Here is a 22,507-nt window from a genome sequence, read left to right as displayed (position 1 = left end):
CCAAAAGGCAAGGAATGGAGGAATTTCCAGGATCTTTATCTTTCTTTGCTAATTTGTCCTCGAAAATAGCATTACATTCCAAAGGCTTCGGATCGTCAAGTCTACGTTTGTTGGTAAGGATGTCTTTCAGAAACTTTCAATAAGAAGGTATTTGGGTGATGGCTTCTGTGAAAGGGATTTCTACATGAAGTTTTTCTATAACTTTAATAAATTTTTGGTACTGTTTATTGATTAGGGTTTGTTTGAGTCTTTGGGGATATGGTATAGGTGGTTTATATGGTGGGGGCGGTACGTAAATTTTATCTTTAGGTTCTTCTCCTTTATCTCGACCTTCCTGGTTTTCAGATTCCTCTGGTTCCTTTACTTCGTCCGGGGGTTTGGTACATTCCTTAGAAGTTTCGGGCTCACTCAATCTTGGGTTTGGTGGCTCATCATAAGCGTTCCCACTTCTTAGGGTAATGGCATTGGCTTGTCCTCTCGGATTTTGTTGAGGTTGTCCAGGGAATTGTCCTCCAGGTGTAGTCTGAGGGGCTTGGTTTAAGGCTACCTGAGAGATCTGGGTTTCAAGCATCTTGGTATGAGTAACTATTTGGTCAACCTTGGTTCCTAACGGAGTAATCAATTTGTTAACATGAATGTTCTGATTCATGAACTCCTTCTTTTGTTGGGTTTGAGCGGTGATAAAATTTTCTATAATTTTCTCAAGGCTCGGTTTTGGTGGTACATGTTGCATAGGTTGATTTGATCTAGGGGCTTGATAACTAGGTCTCGGAGGTGCATTATTTTGAATAGGGTTATTGTTTTTATAGGAGAAGTTTGGGTGATTCCTCCATCCAGGGTTATAGGTATTCGAATATGGGTTCCCTTGGGTGTAGTTCACTTGCTCGGAGTGGGTTTCGTTCAACAGACTGCATTCTGCAGATTGGTGTCCTTGGGTTCCACATATCTCACAATCCGACGAAACTGCGGCTACAGTATTCGGGTTTATGCACATATGCTCGACTTTAAGGGCTAATGCGTCCATTTTAGCTTGCATCATGTCTATAGAGCTTAGTTCATGCACTCTTCCTTGGGCTTCCTTCTTCTCAACTGTCGCTCGTTCGACTCCCCATGATTGATGGTTTTGAGCCATGTCTTCGATGAGGGTACTAGCTTCAGAATAAGGTTTGTTCATCAGAGCACCGCCTGCGGCAGCGTCGATGGTCATCTTTGTGTTGTAATGAAGTCCATTATAGAAGGTTTGAATGATTAACCAATTTTCTAAACCATGATACGGGCATGCTCGTAGCAACTCTTTATATCTCTCCCAAGCTTCGAACAACGATTCTCCATGGTTTTGGGTAAATCTAGTTATATGGTTTCGAAGAACGGCGGTCTTACTCGGGGGAAAATATCTAGCAAGAAAAACTCTCCTAAGGTTATCCCAAGTCGTAATGGAATTGGGTGGAAGGGAAACTAACCATGATAAAGCTTTATCTCTGAGGGAAAAAGGAAATAATCTTAAACGTATTGCCTCAGGAGAAGCTCCATTGGTTTTAAAAGTATCTGCTAATTGAAGAAATATTTTTAAATGTTGGTTAGGGTTCTCGGTAGCGAGACCCGTGAATTATCTTTGTTGCACTAGTTGTAACAGGGATGGTTTAAGTTCAAAATTATTGGTTGGGATGATTGGGTTTACTATACTAGAACTAGGTTCTTCGTTAGATGGTTGAGCGAAGTCCTTAAGAGGTCTTTGGTTTTGATCTTCGGCCATAGCTCTCTTAATTCTATGAAAGAATAAACGTGCGCGAGCGTAACGTTCAGGTTCCGCCAGAGGGTTTACTAAGCTTAAACTTCCGGTGCTGCGAGTTCTTCGCATTGACCGGCGGGAAATAACCTAAGTCTAAACGATATAACAACAGGAAAATGAAATTTGACGAAATTGGTCCCCGGCAATGGCGCCAAAAACTTGATGCGTTGTAAAACTTGATGCAGTGTTCGCAAGTGTATGAACGCGTCAGAGTAATATAAAAGATTATCGAACCACATAGACCAAGTATCAATCTATCGTTATCTATTGTTATGGTGTTTATCAAAGGCAATTAAAATAGGTGTTTTTTGTAGTGTGCAATTGAAAAGTAAAGTTTTAAAATAAATTTAATTAATAAAGACAGGGTCGAATGTAATTCACATAATTAAATGATAATCCAAGTACTTGCTAATAGAACTACTTATGGGTAATGTTTCCTACTTTGAAAAGAACTAATTTAACAGGAACTGTCGCTTTCGCGTATTCAGAACCGAGTTGTACTCCCTAATCAAACCCTCTTATTGTCACTTATAAAAAGGCGCGCATTGCGTTAGAGTAGTAAACTTATTTTTAAGAAATATAGTATCTTGACTAAGTTGAAAAGTATTATAACCTGGATTTCTTAACCAAAAGAATTCTCACGAACCAGACTCTAAACTTATAAACGCGTCCGAAAATAGTTTTAAAATCTCTTTTCTTCTTGATATTAAAAACTCCTAATGAACTAAACAAAGCGCTTTCGCTGTTTTTGAAATAGTTAAAAACAATTAAGTTTATAAAGACGTTGGACGGCTTTCGATCTTACCCAACGGAATTGAAGTGCGGGAAAACTTAAGTTGAAAGTTAAAATAGCCCTTAAGTGTTTCTACGAACAATTGTACGGATTACTGGTTTAATTACGATCCTTACATTCTAGCCTTATAAATTTAGCTAGACATGGTAAAGTAAAAGTGCATTAAAATAAATAAAAGTAGTGCGAGTGCGGAAAGTAAATAAAAGTAGTGCGAGTGCGGAAAGTAAATAATTTAAAGCGAGTGCGAGGAAATAAATAAAAGTAAAGCGAGTGCGAGGAAATAAATAAAGTAAAGCGACTGCCGAAAATAAATAAAGTAAAAGCGAGTGCGGGAAATAAATAAAGTAAAAGAGAGTGCGGGAAATAAATAAAGTAAAGCGAGTGCGGGAAATAAATAAAGTAAAGGCGAGTAATAAAAACCTGCTCCAATCGGAGGGCTGAGTAAATTGCAATGTGGAAAAGAAAATGGCGGCAGGATTAACTTCCTTCCAAAGTGCTCCAAACTCGATTACAGACTCTATCACAGACTTGATGACACAATTGTGGTAACACTCCAATGCGAAGCGATTACCACTATAAAATACTGAATATATGCCTAAGTGAAACAAAGTTGCTTCTGAGTTTGCCTCTGCTCTAAGTTTGGATGATTGTAAAACTGAATTCGCGTTTCTATTTATAAGCAAATAAAGAAGGTGGAATTTACTTGGATGCCCTTCAACTTGAAAATAGAGGAAACCGTTTCCTTCTTGTGGCTCCCGCCACAAGGCTATGGCGCCCGCCACAAGCACAAAGTGGGGCGCCTTAGTGGATGAAGTGGGGAAACGTGGGAGTTGAGGAAGTTGGACTTGGACACGTCATGGCTTGGTCTGTGGCGCCCGCCATGGGGTAGGCCATAAGCACAAAATGCTGAATTTTAGGGTTTTTAGCCCTTTTTCACTCATTTTCTCGATCGGGGCTCCGATTAAAGTAAAAACCTGTAAACAAAGGAAAACACAGAAATAACACAACAAAATGACAATAAAACAACTAGAATGCATGCGAAATCAGAGTCGAAAATACGTAAATTTTAGTGTGATCAGTAGTATGAGGTTGTCTATCTACCAATAAGTTCTCCATCCCAGTAATATGTATTGAGCAACCACTATCAAAATACCAGTCTTCTCTGGTAGATGCCCTTAGAGATGTGTGAGCTAATCTAGCAACCCATTGTTGTTTCTTGATGGGGGCATTATGCTTAGATGCCTTCTGCTTAGGTCTGACTTGAGGGGTCTGGTTAGGATAACCATGCAACTTGTAATAGAAGGGGTTTATGTGACCATATCTACCACAGTAGTGACATCTCCATCTTTGAAATTTCTTCTTTTGATGGTTAATCCTCATGTTTCCCTGATGTTGTGACATTGGTTGTGACTTCTGTTTGATTTTTTGAACTTCAGCCTTTGAGCTTTTGAGTTCAGTTGAGGATTCCTTAACAAAGCCTAAACCAGACATGGTTCCTGATTTCTATCCCACCTTTAGAATCTCTTCCAAAGTGCCAGTTCCTTTATTCAACATTCTGATGGATTTTGTCATTTGATCTAGCTTAGAGGTCAGCAAGGTTATCTCCCCATTTAGACCATCTATGACTGTCAGATGCTTCTTCTTCTCAGCTTCCAGCTCCTTAATGAGTTTCTTCTGCTTTTCTCCTTGTATACACACTTCTGCACTTTTGACACATAACTCTTTATATGAAGCAGCAAGTTCATCAAATGTAAGTTCATCTCCACTTGAGTCATCATCAGAGGCACAGACACTAGTTAGTGCAGTGACATGTTTAGCAGATTCTCCTTCAGATTCACTCTCAGAGTCTCCCTCAGACCAGGTGACAGATAGTCCCTTCTTTTGCATCTTAAGGAAGGTAGGACATTCAGCTCTAATGTGTCCAAAACCTTCACATCCATGACACTGGATTCCCTTGTCTTGGTTGAACTTTTCTTCAAATTTTGATCTTCTACTGATGTCATATGAAGAGTTCTTGACATTTGTTCTACCGTTTTAATCAACCTTCTTTATGAACTTGTTGAACTGTCTTCCAAGCATGGCTATAGCTTCTGATATGCTTTCATCACCTCCAATACTTCCTTCTTCTGAATCCTCTTCAGTATTTGATACGAAAGCTATGCTTTTGTTTTTCTTTTCAACATTCTCACACAAGCCCATTTCAAAAGTTTGGAGAGAACCAATAAGCTCATCAACCTTCGTATTGTAGATATCTTGAGCCTCTTCTATAGCAGTAACCTTCATGGCAAATCTCTTGGGCAATGATCTGAGAATTTTTCTTACAAGTTTTTCAAGAACATTCATGTGGAAGTCATGAATAGTCTCATCCTCTTTCATCCTCAGATTTTCAAACTTAGTAGTCAGCATCTGAAGTTTAGACATCCTTACCTTGGAGGTACCTTCATGAGTTGTTTTGAGAGTATCCCAAACTTCTTTAGCCAGCTCACAGTGATGCACCAGTCTGAAGATGTTCTTATTTATCCCATTGAACAGTGCATTCAAGGCCCTAGAGTTTCCAAGGGCTAATGCCTCTTGCTCCTTGTCCCACTCTTCTTCAAGAATTTGCATAATGATTCCATCTTTACCTGTCTTCATTGGATGTTCCCATCCTTTGTTGACAGCTCTCTAGACCTTGCTATCCAAAGACCTCAAGAAGGCTATCATACGAGGTTTCCAGTCATCATAGTTAGAACCATCCAGCATGGGTGGTCTATTTGAGAATCCTACATCCTTGTCCATGGTACTAGAAAGTAACGTCCCTAGATCTCACCCAAAAATTAACAGGCAGGGTGCCTGCTCTGATGCCAATTGAAATTCTAGTAACAGACTATCGATGTCACACTGGATGTTATGACATCCAATTCTGCGCATACAGGAAATGTATGCAGAAGGTAAATGAAAAATGCAGTAAAAGACACAGACAATTGTTTACCCAGTTCGGTGACAAACACACCTACGTCTGGGGGCTACCAAGCCAAGGAGGAAATCCACTATAAGCAGTATTAATTCAGGACTTAAACCAACTGTTTAATCCTATCACTTAAGACCTACCCAATGCAATTTCAATCTAAACTAAGACCAGAGTTCCTACTCACTCCCCCTCAATCACCACAGTGATTACAACCTTTAATTAGTTTAAAGTCAATGATGAAGTTATACTTCAAACAACTCTTGATTGTGCTTAACAGCTTTAATCAAGAAATACAGCACTCACGCTTAAAAGCTTAGAGTGACACAACAATTACAACTCAATGAACACCCTAGTCCAATGCAATCATCTAGGTGATAATTGCTTGGCTCACAAGTACAACCTAATACAAGACACAATAAAAGTACAACAGTGAAATATGATGATATAATAAATTCTTCACGCTTCAAACCCTCAAGTTGCTGAAAGTAGGATTGCCATCCTTTTATAATGCAGCACTTGGGCCTTGTACTTGAATTTCCTAAAATTAAGGTTAAGCAAATTAACCTAATTTCCACATATTAGGGTGCTAACAAATAGGCTATATACTAGGCCTCTTAATTGTAGCTCAGTTGTTAGTTTCCTGGATTTTAGCTCAGCTGTTAGATTCCTGAAAAGTAGCCTGAGAAAAATACTGAAACAGAAAAACTAACTAGCCTATACTTTAGCATATGCTGTCAGGAATGAATGTCATAACATTCAGTTTGACGTCCAGAACATAGTCCATATGCTAGACAACTTTAATTATAGCTCAGTTGTTGGTTTCCTGAAACAACAGCCTGTGATAAATACTGAACTATACCAGAAAAACTAACTGGCCTATAATTCAGTATCTGCTGTCAGGAATGAATGTCATAACATTCAGTTTGACATCCAGACAATAGGCTATGTGTTAGGTCTGTTATTCTCCTGAAAACAGCCTGAAATAAATACTGAACTATAACAGAAAAACCAACTAGCCTATAGTTCAGTATCTGCTGTCAGGAATGAATGTCATAACATTCAGTTTGACATCCAGACAATAGGTTGTGTGCCAGGTCTGTTATTCTCCTGAAAAACAACCTGAAATAAATACTGAACTATAACAGAAAAACCAACTAGCCTATAGTTCAGTATCTGCTGTCAGGAATGAATGTCATAACATTCAGTTTGACATTCAGTAAATCATGTATTAGCTAATCCTGCAGCATACTACTCAAGCATGTCATGACATCAGTCCAGACATCAGAGTACAGTAAGTGTTTTAACACAAAATGCAGCCAATCAAAAACATCTACAATCTCTAATTTACCTTATTTTTCTAAAAACTCTCATTTATCACTATTTATATTACTTTATTTATTATTATTCTATATTTCTACTCATTTTAAAATTAATTAAAAAAATTCTAATAAATTTCTACCATTTTTCCTAACTCCCACCAACATACCCATTAATGTCACATATCACATATATTCACCAAATAATAATAAAAAGCATATTAAGACACTCAATAATAAATAAAATGCAGCTAAATTCAGTTAAATAATTTAATTAAATTTAGGGTGTTACAACTATCCTCCGCTTATAGAATTTTCGCTCTCGACAATTACCTGGATGAAATAGCTTCAGATAAGACTCTTTCATCTGACTATTCAACTCCCACGTTATGCTTCCTTAAGAAGGTACTCCCCACATAACTTTTACCAATAAAGTTTATTTACCACTCAAGTGTTTCACCTCTCGATCATCAATTCACAATGGCGATGCCTCCACAGTCAAGTTATCTCTCACTTGTACATCATCCATCTAAATCACATGAGACGGATATGGAACATACTTCTGAAGTTGAGACACATAAAAAATACTGTGAAGATTCGAACGAAGTGTTGGTAAAGCAAATCAGTAGGCCACTTATCTTACCCTCTTCAAAATTCGGTAAGGACTAATAAAATGTGGCGTAAGCTTTCGAGATTTCAAAGCACGACTAACACCTGGCACATGAGTGACTCTCAAGAACACATTATCTCCCTCTCAGAGTTTATTTTTTTTCCTCCTCTTATCATGATAATTCTACTGTCTATTATGTGAAGCTTTGATATTCTCATGAATCATCTTGATCTTCTCAATCGTCTGTGGAACAATTTTTAGCCAAAGTATAACACTTTCACCATAATCACACTAATACAAAGGTGCCCTACACCTTCTACCATATAAAGCATAAAAATGATGCATTCCAATGCTAGAATGGAAAATGTTGTTGTAGGTGAACTCAATCAAATACAAGTAAGTATCCCAATTACCTTATTGCTCCAACACACAAGCTCTCAACAAATGTTCCAACGATTGGATGGTTATGTAAATTGATAATCATCTCGATATAAACCTCAGTCAACTTATGCAACAAATAGTTGGTCTTTATCGGAATAAAATTAGCCGATTTAATCAGCATATCCATCATAACCCAAATCTAATCACTTCCTTTATAAGTCTTAAGCAAACTCGTCACAACATCCATAATAATATTGTCCCATTTCCACCCCAGAATACTCAGCGGTTGCATCAATCATGACAACTTCTGATGCTCGATCTTTGACTTCTGGCCAGTCAAATAAGAACACATAAACTCAACAACATCCTTCTTCATCCATGGCCACCAATAAATATTCTTAAGATCTTGATACATCTTAGTTGTGTAACACCTCAATATTTGCCCTCCTGTTCTTGGGACTAGTTTGACATATTGCATTTCATTTTTTAGGATATTAGGCATTGCATTTTTGCATATCATTTGAAAATAAGAAAAGATCTTCCTCCAAAGTCTTCTCAGAGATGGAGATGTTACATGATTCAAGCCTAAGGGTTTCTATGGATTGATGATCAACCATCTGGGGGTTTGGACTTCAGTTAGGGTTTCCTGATCCTTCAAAGGTCTTGAGTATTATCTTGTGTGCAAGGATATGTCACCATCATCATGGTTATGTCATCCTCAAGGGCTTCATTGTTCATGCTCAGGTTCCTCTGGATTAGGGTTTTGACCTCTAGTCAACCCTGATCATTGCCTTTCTTCCAACCAGAGTTTATCAAGGAGATGAGGTATTTTATTAAGATGGAGATCACATGATTATTGTATTGAGCTTATTGGAGCTTGGGTTTAATTTCTGTGCAAATTCCTCAAGTGGTAGAGGCTCAAGCTGATCAGGGCATTGCAAGGTCATCTGAGGACCAAACAAGACAACTGTGCAAGAGCTGAGGGCTATGAGATGGGGAAATGAGTTTCAACAATTCAATCATGTTCAAAAGAGGTTCATTTGACATTTCAAACATCTATCTTGAAGATTTTGAAGTCAGGGCAAAAGTTTCCAAAATGGAAAGTGACCTGTAATTGAAAGTTTCCAAAAATGGCAAGTTTTTGGTTCACATTCAACTTGACTTTTTAACATCAAAGAAGCTTCAAATGGATTTTTGGTGAACATGAAAGTTGAATATCTTTCTCTCCTCTTTTCAAAAAGTCCAAAATCATGATCATATGATGAATGGTTGAGAAGTTATGGCCAAATGATCACAAAGTATACATGGAATTTCAAAGTGGCATAACTTTTGATCCAAAACTCCAAATTGGTCCACTCTTTTTGCAAAATGCTTGTCATGACCAATAATTTTCAAATCAACCATTGCCTTGCATGGAAAATGCTCATGTGATCATGTGTTCATTCATATGCATTTTGGAAGGAAAATTGACAATTTAAATTTGGTGAATCACATGTGCAAAATACCACTTCCATTGTGTTTATTAGATGATTTTAAGTGGATTTGGACCATTGCATGGCACTATTCACGTATGGTTTATGCATGCACCCTCATTATTCATTTTTGGCAAAACCCCTCTTATTTCACTAATTTTAATTAATCAAGCCTAATGTGGATTAGCAAAGTCATTAGCATACCATATAAATAGATAATCATAACAGAATTTGCTCATAATCACAATTCTAGATCTAGAATTCATTCTTCCCTCCATTTTTCTCTCTCCTTGGATTTCAAATTTTCTTCACACAACCACAAGATTTCTTCATAGATCCTTCATCCTCATGGAATTTGGAGCATGATTCATCCATTTTTCGTGGCAATTGAGCTGGTTTTGAAGACATTCAAGCACATGAACTTGTCAATGGAAAGTTGAAATTCAATAAGATTCAAGAGGATTCGAGTGCTGATTCCTATTCAAAGCTTCAAAAGAGGTGTTAGAGAGAAGATCTGGAGCTTGTGGAGGCTTGAACACGTGATTTGAAGCACTGCCATTCCAAGTAAGTGGATTTTCGACCTTCATTATTTGCCAATTCATGTACATGATTAGGAAGATCTTGTTGTGGTGATCATTCTGATATAAGTAGATTTAATTTTGGCTTAGAAATGAGGAAGTTATGTTGATTTAAAGTTTTGCACATGAAACTTCTTTGCTTCGATCCGTGCGTGTTAGTGAGTTTTAGGATGAATGAGCATGAGATTCGTGATCTACTCGTTGAGACCTTTCCAACCATATGCGTTTCATTAAATTCTGGGGGAAAAAATTGCTTCTCCGCCGCCTGGCTGGCCGGAGAAGACGGTTGAAACAACCGTCCGCCGCCGCCAGCTACAGTGTTAGGGTTTGCCTGGCTTTGGATCTAAACGCGGCATTTTGGCAAGCTTAGGGACCGTCCACACGCATGTTCGATCCTGGCGTGTTACACTTTGCCAAATAATTTCAATTGCGCGCTCCTTGTGACCTTTTGTACGTGAGTTCGAGCCTTGGCCTCTACATGTTTGGTTCATTTATTTGTTAAGCGCATTTTTGGCCTTCCACACCTGCGCTCGATTCCTGGCTTTGGCAATTTGTGAATTAATTTTGTGAGCGACTTTTGCCAACCTCCATAACCTGTGTTCAAGTCCTGGCTGAGGCATACTCTAATTTTCATTTGGTTTTCATTTTCCATGTTTCTTTTATTATTTCAAATATTTTCTCCAACTTCTAAAAACCATAAAAAATGTTAGACATGTCCAATTTGATCCAGGTTTTTTTTTCACATTCTTGTTGCAATGTCTATTATTTTGTGATGTTTATTTAATGATTTTTGCCTTTCTGGATTTTTATTTGTTGATTTTTGATTATACATTGTGCCATGATGACATGTTGAATTCATTTGCTTGTGAAATGCTCATGATTTGTCCAATTGGCTTGAAATTTGACATGCTTGTTCCTAACATGTGACTAGATTTTTGAAAATTGGTTTGGCATTTTTATCATGTTCTACCACTGTTTGGGACACATGGACATGTTGTGTGACAATTGGTGTCACAATATTTGATGTCGCATTTCTACATTTTCATTCATATGTTATTTGATCTCTTCTGGAGTTGAATTTTTGTATGATGTTCATTCTTAACATGGTAAGCTGGTATAAAAATTTTCATGATCATTGGATTCATTTCTGTTTTAATGTGAATTTTCTATGTTTGATGTCCAATTTTGATCACATTGTTTGCCTTTGCCTTATCATGTTCATTTGATGGCTTTGATTTTTGATTTGGCTTTGGTCCTTTTGAGGACTCTTTCTTGCTTGAATGATTGTGCTTCATGTGAAATGTTAACTTCTGTTTTGGTCATTTGACTTGCCTTTGACCCTAGTCTTTGTACTAGTGGTTTGTACTCACCAATTGTGTTTGTGTTTCAGGTATCTAGCACTAATGGTTGGTTTGCTCATTATTTGAGATGCAAGTTGCTTTGTTTACTAACTATTTTTGTGTTGTAGGTCCATTGGTGTGATGAACTCACTTGAGTGATTGCAATTTGTGACTTGCATTGTGTAGATATTGAATAATTCCACTGTGTTGTCTGTTTGGTTTTCTAAATACAATACTGATTGTTTGACTTTTGTACAGGTACATTAGTCGCTATTAGCTTGCTTTGCTTTGCTTGGGAGTGTGGTTGGTACACCACTGAGGTAGTTTAGCCTTCTAACTCCATGTAGTCTGGAAGCTCTGTCGCTTTTTTTGGCAGGCGTTTGGCTGAAGTCCTTCTTAAGAGGCAATGACTGTGTTTGTTTATATTTGTGCCAAAGACCTCCTTGTCGAGGCATGTTACTTGTTAAGTCCTCCTAAGCGAAGAGGCAATTGACAGATAGAAGGGACTAGCAGCCAGTCCCCTATTAATCGTTGAGTCATTCATTATACTCGCACTACGTGCTGACGCTCTTGAACCTAACCCAAGATCCTTGTATAGAGTCGGTCAAGTGGAATAGGGTCCCTCTTTCTGGACCCCCACGCTTTCCTTGATTCAAGCTCACCCAGGCCAGGGCTAAGAGCTATGAGGTCTAATCCTCATTACTTTTCATCTGCTCACCCTAACGGTCAATGTCAGTGGTTAAGAGCTTCGGACACCCATACAGTTTTGGCTTGTTTGTCGAGGTTGATATGGCCCATTGACTAAAGCCCAACCAATTTGTCTGAGCCTCTTGTTTGTGTATAGAGTGTGATGATTGCTTTTGATATGTTTATCTGCTTTTCACTTCTTATCTCCTGTTCTGCAGGAGTCGTATGATCAACTTTCGAGGAAGTTGAACGTACGTAGAGATAGACTCAAGTTGACTCACTGCCTGTGTGAGTCAAACTCTTGTTAGAGACCTCAACCTAGGGTTATAATTTGCATGACGACTATTAGGCTCGAGTCAGTCTCCATTTTAGTTCGTTATTCCCTTGGTCTCTGGTTAGGAGAGTTTCTCCCCTGTTAAGGGGAACTACGTCGCCCTGATTCTCATACCAAATGAGATACGTAGGCAGGAGATCGTGCGAGATCTCTCCGGGCACCCTTTTTCTTTTTGTGTGTATTTTGCTTGACATCTATTAGGTCCGAGTTCCCGACTCCCTAGTAGTTTGTGCGTTCAACCTTTTGTTTCTTTTGATGTCTCAGCGTCTTCTTGGTGTTTGTGTGACGGCTATTAGGCTCGAGTTCCAAACTCCCTTTTAGTTTGTCAGTTGGAGAACCTTTGGTGTTCGCTGGTTAGCGATTGGTTGTTTGTTTGGAGTCGGATGTAAGCCCAGCTATTGGCATTCAGTTTCCTTGTTTGCTTTTGTTTGGAGTTGGATGTAAGCCCAACTATTGGCATTCTGTTTCCTTGTTTGCCTTTGTTTGGAGTCAGATATAAGTCCAGCTATTGGCATTCCGTTTCCTTGTTGAGTTTCTTTTGACGTCTCAGCGTCTGTGTTGTGTTTTGTTTCGGCGTGCGTTAGCCGAACTATGACAGCTCTGATTCTCATTCCAGATGAGATATGTAGGCATAGGATGCGATATCCTAGCGAGCCTGTTTCCCATTTCCCCGAACTACGTTGACTCTGATGTTTGTTTCTGACGAACTACGTAGGCCCAGGATGCGACATCCTGCCGAGTCCGCTTCCTCCGTCTTCTTTCACCTGTTTTATTATTCCAGTGTGTGCATTCTTTGAGCAGTTTATCAACAACCTTTTCCTATTCTTTTGAGCGTGGATCCCGTCGAGTACGACGAACGTGAGGGGTGCTAATACCTTCCCCCTTGCGTAACCGACTCCCGTACCTTGCAATCTCTGGTCGTAAGACCGTTCCTTTCCCATTTCTTAGGTTAGTCCAGCGCTTCCTTTCCGTCATAGGATGAATAGCGTCGGTGGCGGCTCTGTAAACTTGTTTTTTCCGCCGGTTGTTTTTCGCGTTGCGACAGCTGGCGACTCTACTGGGGACAAGTAGTTGACCTCTTGCTGGTCCATCTTCCCTAAGCGAGTCGATCCTAGCGCTCTCTAGGATAGTTTTGGTTGCTTTTACTGCTTATTTATTGCATTTATGATTACTATACTGTAACTGTATATATTTGCATATATGTTTGCATGCATCATATTATCACTGTGCTGGATTCTGGACAGGGTTGGTTCCTATGATTTAGGGTGGGTGTTCTGAGTGGGGCTAAAACCCAGGCCCGAGTATACACCTAGGATTAGTGTGGTCTCATGTTGCCTCTCATGTTAGGTCAACATGTTTTTGGCGACGTGACATACCACAAGCCGGACGAGGTTCTTTGGAGAGAACTCTTCCATTGTGGAGTATCCACTTTGGTTGGGTTACCTCTTTTGAGCTGTTGACTTCGGTGATCGTTCTTTCCCAGATATTTGGTTTAGATGATCTTATGAGAGCTGCAACGGCACACCCGAAAGGGCAAACCCGTTGAGTATCTTGCCCGATTATCGAGACCATTATCCGCCTTAGGATGACCTTGTTAGAATTCACCTGTGAGGGGAGGGTTGATTCTTATAGATGCATGTTCTGATAGTGACTTTGATGGTGACTAATGGTTCAGTTCTTGATTTGGGTCCTATTTATAAGTCGGATTTATGGATTTATTTCTGAGACGCCGGAGTTCTGTCCGTGGTATTTATCAGCGGGTTCCGTTTATTTCGGATCCCCGGGTTGATTTTGAAGTTTTGTCCAGAGGTTCATGTTGTTATCAGATCAGTGGTTCTCCAGTGATGATGGTGATGTATCCTTCGGTTCCGTTTATTTCGGAACCCCGAGTTGGATTTATGGTTACTCAGTACCTCAGATGGTTGTGATCAATTCAGAGTCTAAAATCCAGTGTAGTTGATGATCTGATGACTTGGAGGATGGCACAGTGCATTGCATTCATGCATCAGCATCATTCACATTTTGCATTTATCCGCATCTAACTCATGTTTATCCATATGCAGGGGACATTCTTGATTGAGATTCTGGTTGAGAGATTTTTTTGTTCTAGATATGAGGACCGGTTTGAAGGATGACGTCGTCTACAGTTTCTTCGACCCAGAGATTGGTGTGCTGAAAGATATGATAGCATTGATTACACCTGACCGTGTGGGGATGTTCCGTGAGACTTATGGTGGTATTCTGAAGGTGGTTTTCAGGCTCACAGATACAGATAGGAGTGTCATCCATACTCTTCTCCAGTTTTATGACCCGGGTTTGAGATGCTTTATTTTCCTGGATTACTTGATGGGACCTTTGATGGAGGACTATGCCAGTATCCTGGGTATTCAGATCAGAAACCAGATTCCATTCTATGTCACTAAGGGGGAACCTGATGTTGCTGAGATTTCTCATGCTCTTTATTTGAGCCCAGAAGTGACTAAGGGGGGTTTGAAGGAGAAGGGAAAGTTGCCCGGTTTTCATCTGAGTTTCTTGGAGGCTAAAGCCAAGGAGCATGCTGTGTTGGGTAATTAGAGGGCTGTCTGTGCTCTGCTTGCTGTCAACATTTATGGAATCATCATGTTCCCTAATTAGAAGAACTTTATGGATATTAATGCCATCCGGTTATTTGCTCAGAGGAATCCTATTCCTACCTTGGTTGGGGATGTCTATTACTCAGTCCATAATCGGAACGAGAAGCGGCGTGGAGGTTTGATCAGATGTTGTGCTCAACTGTTGTACAAATGGTTCATGGGGTATTTGCCTTCCAGAGGTGCCTTTGTCTTTCTTGATCCTACTGTCAAGTGGGCAAACAGGTTGATGGGTTTGCGAGCCAAGGACATAGCTTGGACTCACAATGGTATGGCTGGACGAGATTTCATTTACAGTTGTGGGAGTCTTCCCAATGTGCCTCTTATAGGAGTTCAAGGTTGCATTAATTACAACCCGGTGCTGCTTAGGAGACAAATGGGATTTGTTGTGGAGGGTCCTCCCCTCGGGCGAGAGATTCAGGAGTCTTTCTACTTCCCGATTGAGGGTAATCAGCCATTGTTGAGGCAAGTGTCTGATGAATGGCGCGACATTCAAAAGAAGGGCAAGGTTCCTTTTGGTAAGGTTAATAGCAGGTTTTTGCCTCCGTTTGATGATTGGCTCAGAAAGAGGATTGAGCTCACGCATCTACCATTTCCTGGGGGTGATCCTTGGTGTCCATTGATTAAGGGGCCACGTTCTTCTGTCAGTATGGAAGAGTTCCTTGAGATGAAAAGGGAGAGGGATCAGCTGCAAGCAGAGAAGACTGAGTTGGAGATGAGTGTTGCTAGAATCCAAATGGCTAATCAGGAAATCAAGAGGGAAACAGAAGACCAGGCTAAGAGACATGCTCTTGTGATGAAGCGCTTTGAGATAGACACCGCTTATTACCGCAAGATCAGCCAAGCATTAGAGTCATCTACGAAGGAGCACGACATTGCCAAGGAGAAGTTGGCCAGAGCTTTGAAGGTCATTGAAGATGAGAAGAGGAGGAAAATCCTTGTGAAGAATCAGAGAGAAGCCAGAGCCAAAGTCCTTACCGCCGAATGGGAAGCAAAGTTGAAGGTTAAGGGAGAAGAGCAAGTGAAGATGGTGGCTGAGAGAGATCATTATCTGGCTGAGAGGGACCATTATTTCCGACAGATGAAGATTCATCAGAAGGAGGTGGGAAGACTTCAGCAGGAGAACACTGAGCTCAGGTTCGCCGTGAAGTTTACCAGGATGGTTGATGATGCAGAGCCTTATGTAGGACCTCCTTCAGTTTAGACTTTTGTTGCAGTTCTTATTATGTGTTGGATTACCGTCAGGCATGTTGACGGAATTCACTTGCTTGTATTTTCTTTCTGATGCTGGAGAATTGTAACTTGATTTGTATCAAGCTTGATGTATGACTTTTGCACGTGTAGTGCACTTTTAATATACAGTGGTTTTTATCATTCAGTGATTGATCTTCAAGCTTTATTTGCTTTTCTGTGCGCACTCACATAACACACACATGGTTGGGTGATATCTTTGCTAAGTCATAATTCTCTGCTCCGTATGGAGAAACCAGATGATTGATGTCAAAATGGGGTTGTCAAATTATTATCTGTCTCGATGAAACCAGGATCGAAAGACAGAGTGTTCCTCATATGGATAGACGTTGCATTCATGCATGAATCATAATAACTTGTCTTTTGTTTTGCAGGTGTCGGTTTCTAACGTGCTTGATTGTTTCAAGAATCATTGCTCGCGCACGTAGAATCATTCCCTTGCATGTAGCACATCCGCACAGATACTTTACTAGACGCAACAAATCCAAACTAATGGATCCACCCAACGCAGATATTCTCGAGTTGAAAGAGAAGATGGGAGAGCTGATCAACGTTATGCAAGGGTTCGCCTTGTGGCAGAAGGCCTTGGTTAAGAAAGTGGAGAAGCTTGAGCGGGCTTCTGCTGCCAACAGTGGTAATAATCTAGAGGGTGTCTCCAACAACGGTCTTGGTGGTTCTAGGGATGGTGGTGATCCCAGAAGGAAGACGACTACTGCTGGTGTAGTGATCAATAACGGTGGTGGTTTTGGTTTCGCTGTAGGTGGGGGACCAGGTCCTATGGGCAATAATCTGAAGGATAATCAATTTCCTCCTTTCTTTGAGGCTATGGAGGATAAAGACAAGGACCAGTTCTCTGTGCTGAATGAACAGTTTGGTCAGTACGGTGTTCAACCGCCAAACAAAGAAATTCAGGTATTAGCAGAGAAGATTAGGGCTCTGGAAAGCCATGCTACTCCTGGGGCTATCAACATGACAAACATGGGGCTGGTTGAGGGGATTGTGATCCCACAAAAGTTTAAAGTGCCCACGTTTGACAAATACAATGGGAGTTCTTGCCCGGAAACTCATCTACAGGCTTTTGTCCGGACAATTTCTGCCTATACTATGGATTAGAAGCTATGGATGTACTTCTTCCAGGACAGCTTGTCTGGTGGGTCTCTGGAATGGTATACCAAGCTGAGATCATCGGATGTCAAGAGCTGGCAGGACTTGGGAGATGCCTTCTTTAAACAGTACTAATTCAACGCTGACATGGCTCCTAGTCGTACCCAGCTGCAGGGTATGTCTCAGAAGCCAAATGAGGGGTTTAAAGAATATGCACAGAGATGGAGGGAGTTGGCTGCCAGAGTTCAACCTCCGTTGATGGATAGGGAAATGTCTGATCTGTTCATGGGTACCCTGCAGGGGACTTTTGTTGAAAGAATGGTGGGATGCTCGGTTACCAACTTCATAGACATTGTGGTGGCAGGGGAAAGAATTGAAAGCTGGCTGAAGATGGGAAAGATACAAGGAAATGCTTCATCTTCTGGGTCGAAGAAGCCATTCGGGAATGGTCAGCGTAAGAAGGAGGGTGATACAAGTGTTGTGTATACCCAGAGAGGACATGGTAGGAATTGTTACTACCAGCACACTGCTGCGGTAACCATTCCTGCTGATAATCAACCAGCACAACAACATCAGCAACAACAACCGCAATAGCAATGGCAGCCATTTCAACAAAGACCACAAAGGGCCGGGTATCAGGTGAGAGGACGAATGACTGATCGTCAGTTTGATAGGCCGCCTGTGACATATTCATTTCTGTTGAAGAAGTTGAAAGATTTGGGGTTGGTTCAGCTGAGAACATTGGCTCCATTGAGACCGGATCAGAGGCCTGCTAACTATGATGAGAACGCCAAGTGCGAGTTCCATTCTGGTGCCCCTGGACACAATGTGGAGAATTGTAAAGCCTTCAAGCATGTGGTTCAGGATCTGGTAGACTCCAAGGCCATCAATTTTGCTCCATCTCCAAATGTTAATGCTAATCCCATGCCAGTGCATGGTCAGATGGGGGTGAATGCAATTTTGGATGGTGAGAAGAGAATTGGGCTGATGAATGTGGACCAGTTGAGGACTCCTTTGGCTGAGGTCAAGGGACAACTGTTGAAGAGTGGGGTCTTTCCGGGATGTGATGATTGTTGTGCTGCGTGCATCGTTGCTCTTAATGGGTGTGTATTATTGAGGGAGGATGTCCAGAGGATGATGGATGAGGGAAGCCTCAGATTTGAGAAGGTTGGTTTGGAAAGAGAGGATGTCTCCACCATAACCATCTATTTTGATCCGATCGACTTGTCAGCGCTGGAAGATGCGGCTCCGGTTACCATCACGGTACCTGGGCCTATTCCATATGAAAGCGATGATGCCGTGCCGTGGGATTATGGTGGAGAGGTATATTGTAATGGAGAGAAGCAGGAGGATCAGGCTGCAGGTGAAACCACTGTTTCAAAGGTGGATAATGTTGGACCCAGTGGTTTCACTCGCAGTGGAAGGTTGTTTGCACCGGACACATTGAGGAGTGGGGAAGGAGAAAAAGAAAAGAGAGATAAGGCCGAGGCTTTAGCCAGGGCAAGAGGGAAGCAGGTGGTGAGTGAGGGTACTCCTGTAGCGACACCGGCGCCTGGTGGGTTGAAAAAGAACTTGATGATGAAGCTGAGGAATTTCTGAGGATCATCAAGAAGTCTGAGTATAAGCTTGTTGACCATCTGCAGCAAACGCCGTCTAAGATTTCAATCCTATCATTGTTGTTAAGCTCCGAGGGGCATAAAGAGGCTTTGTTGAAAATATTGAAGAGAGCCTATGTTCCCCAGGAGATAACGATCAATCAATTGGAGACAGTGGTGTCAAATGTTAATGCCAGCCATGGGCTGAGTTCCACTGATTTTGATCTTACGGTGGATGGGCGTAATCATAATAGGGCATTACACATTGCAATAGAGTGTAAAGGAGCAGTGCTCTCGCACGTTTTGGTGGACACCGACTCGTCATTCAATGTGTTGCCAAAGAAAGCCCTGGAAAAGCTGGATTGTGAAGGAGTAGTGCTGAGGCCCACTGACCTGGTTGTTAGAGCATTTGATGGCTCTAAGACGGTTGTGTTTGGGGAAGTGGAGCTCCCTGTGAAGATCGGGCCCGAGGTGTTTAAGTCTGTGTTTTATGTCATGGATATTCATCCGGCATACAGTTGCTTGTTGGGTCGACCATAGATACACGCTGCTGGGGCAGTGACTTCGACTTTGCACCAGAAATTGAAGTATATCTGGGACGGGAAGGTCGTAACAGTTTGCGGAGGGGAGGACATTTTCGTCAGCCACTTATCATCGTTCAAGTACGTAGAAATGGACGGTGAAATTTATGAAACACCGAGTCAGGCATTCGAAACCGTCAAGGTGGAGAATGCCATTTTTGCTAAGGAAGAGAAGAAGCCGTCCATTTCTTCGTACAAGCAGACCGCTGAGGTGGTGAAGAGTGGAGAAGCCCCAGGTTGGGGAAGGATGATTGATATCGCCGCCAAGGAAGACAGGTTCGGGGTTGGTTATCAGCCGGGCCGAGGCTCGTCTGGACAGAGCAGAGGACGTCGTCAACCATTCACGTTCACCAGTGCTGGAATGCTGGATCCAGATCGCATCTGTGTGGTGGGTGAAGAGATCGACAATGACTGCGAGCTCGACTCGTGGATAAAACCGTGCGTACCAGGGATGGAGATCCAGAACTGGAAGGCCGAAAAGATCATCACTGTCACTCTACGTGAAGAGTAATATTTCTGTTTTTCAATTCTGACTGCATGAAAACCATACGTTTTGCCCGAAACGTAATGGTTCATTGTAAGGGTCACCTCATGTGTTTCATTTTGCAATGTTTGCATCATCAATAAAAGGATGTTTTTCATTAAAAGCGGTGTTCCCTGTTTTTCATTTATTTTTGCAGTTTAAAACAAAAATAAAAATGGCAATGTTTGTTTTCATTTTTATTTTAATTTGCTTCGCTCCGGTTCTAAAGCAATGCATGAATCAACATTCATGCAGATGCGATCTTTCTCCGGATCTCATTTATAACAATCCTGTTACACCCTCATATGACTTCGACAATCCGATCTATCATGCTGAAGAAGAAGGCGAAGAAGATTGTGAACTGCCGGAGGAATTAGCCAGGTTGTTAAAATAAGAGGAGAAGGTGATTCAACCGCACGAGGAGCAAGTCGAGATTGTGAATCTGGGTACCGAGGAGGTCAGAAAGGAAGTGAAAGTTTGGGCTTCTTTGGAGGTAAATGTCAAGAGCAGAATGGTAGCCTTGTTGAAAGAGTATGTTGATATCTTCGCCTGGTCCTATCAAGATATGCCAGGGTTGGATACCGATATCGTTGTGCACAAGTTACCATTGAGAGCAGATTGTCCTCCAGTGAAGCAGAAGTTGCACAGAATTCGACCTGAGATGGCCATGAAAATTAAAGAGGAAGTACAGAAGCAGTTGGATGTTGGTTTCCTAGCTGTTACTAATTATCCACCTTGGGTCACGAATATTGTGCCGGTCCCTAAGAAGGATGGAAAGGTGAGAATGTGTGTGGACTACCGGGATTTGAACAGAGCTAGCCCGAAGGATGATTTCCCACTACCTCATATCGATGTGTTGGTAGACAATACAACTCAATTCTCGGTGTTTTCCTTCATGGATGGCTTTTCAGGTTATAATCAAATTAAAATGTCGCCAGATGATATGGAGAAAACAACGTTCATCACACCGTGGGGCACTTTTTGCTATAAGGTGATGCCATTCGGTCTCAAGAACGCCAGTGCTACATATCAAAGGGCTATGGTGACTTTGTTTAATGATACGATTCATCATGAAATTGAATGTTATGTTGATGACATGATAGCAAAGTCCCAAACAAAAGAGGGGCATCTGGTAGATCTGGCCAAGCTGTTTGACCGGTTGAGACAATTCAGACTGAGGTTGAATCCGAATAAGTGCACTTTCGGAGTGCGGTCCGGTAAGTTGCTGGGGTTTATTGTGAGTGAAAGAGGAATCGAGGTTGATCCTGCTAAAGTAAAAGCGATACAAGAAATGCCTGAACCGAGAACAGAAAAAGAGGTTAGTGGTTTCTTAGGTAGATTGAACTACATTTTGCGGTTCATATCTCATCTAACTACCACGTGTGAACCCATATTCAAGTTGTTGAGAAAAGATCAAACGGTCAGGTGGAATGATGATTGCCAAGCGGCATTTGAAAAAATAAAAGAATATTTGCAGGAGCCTCCGATTCTGATGCCTCCTGTGGAAGGACGACCGTTAATTCTGTACTTGACAGTCCTCGAGGGGTCTATGGGGTGTGTGCTGGGGCAGCATGACGAGTCTGGTCGAAAAGAGCATGCAATTTACTACCTTAGCAAAAAGTTTACCGACTGTGAAATAAGATATTCACTGCTCGAGAAAACTTGTTGTGCTTTGGTATGGGCTGCTCGCCGACTGAGATAGTATATGCTGGTTCATACCACTTTGTTGATTTCCAAGATGGATCCGATCAAGTATATTTTTGAGAAGCCAGCATTGACCGGACGGGTTGCTAGGTGGCAAATGATTTTGACTGAATATGATATCCAGTACACCTCTTAGAAAGCGATAAAGGGGAGTGTATTGTCTGATTACCTCGCCCAGCAACCCATTGAGGATTATCAACCGATGAAGTTTGAATTCCCTGATGAGGACATCATGTTTCTCAAATCGAAAGATTGTGAGGAACCAATCCCGGATGAGGGGCCTGACCCTGAATCCGAATGGATTCTGATGTTTGATGGGGCCGTTAACGTGAATGGTAGTGGAGTTGGTGCTGTTTTGGTTACGCCGAAAGGATCCCACATTCCTTTTGCTGCCCGGCTAACATTTGAGTGCACCAACAATGTGGCTGAATACGAAGCTTGCATCTTGGGGATTGAAGAGGCGATTGATTTGTGGATCAAGAACCTTGTTATCTATGGAGATTCAACTTTGGTTGTGAACCAGGTTAACGGGAAATGGTATACGCATCAATCTCATTTAATTCCATACCGGGACTATACGAGGAGGTTGTTGACGTTTTTCACCAAGGTGAAATTGCACCATGTGCCAAGAGAGGAAAATCCTTTGGCAGATGCTTTGGCTACTCTGGCTGCCTTGATTAAGGTGCAGTGGTAGAATCAGTTCCCTAGTGTTGAGGTGGGACGTCTGGATAGACCAGCTTATGTGTTTGCTGTCGACACAGCGCCTGATGATGAAAAGCCGTGGTATTATGATATCAAGCGCTATTTGGAAACCCAGGAATATCCTGAGGGAGCATCCAAGAAGGACCGAAAGACTCTGAGGAGGTTGG

At 41.4% G+C, this 22,507-nt stretch overlaps 1 non-coding gene across 1 annotated transcript; it reads left to right on the top strand.

Annotated features, from left to right (window-relative positions):
• Positions 1 to 1,262: 1,262 nt before the first annotated feature.
• On the top strand, positions 1,263 to 1,369 carry LOC127098855 (small nucleolar RNA R71). The gene has a single exon (XR_007793540.1). It is a non-coding gene; the product is annotated as a small nucleolar RNA R71 (small nucleolar RNA).
• Positions 1,370 to 22,507: the final 21,138 nt, after the last annotated feature.

Source organism: Lathyrus oleraceus, chromosome 6 (genome assembly GCF_024323335.1).
Source record: "Lathyrus oleraceus cultivar Zhongwan6 chromosome 6, CAAS_Psat_ZW6_1.0, whole genome shotgun sequence".
Taxonomy (NCBI): Eukaryota; Viridiplantae; Streptophyta; class Magnoliopsida; order Fabales; family Fabaceae; genus Lathyrus; species Lathyrus oleraceus.
This window is presented reverse-complemented; position numbering and strand designations above follow the sequence as displayed.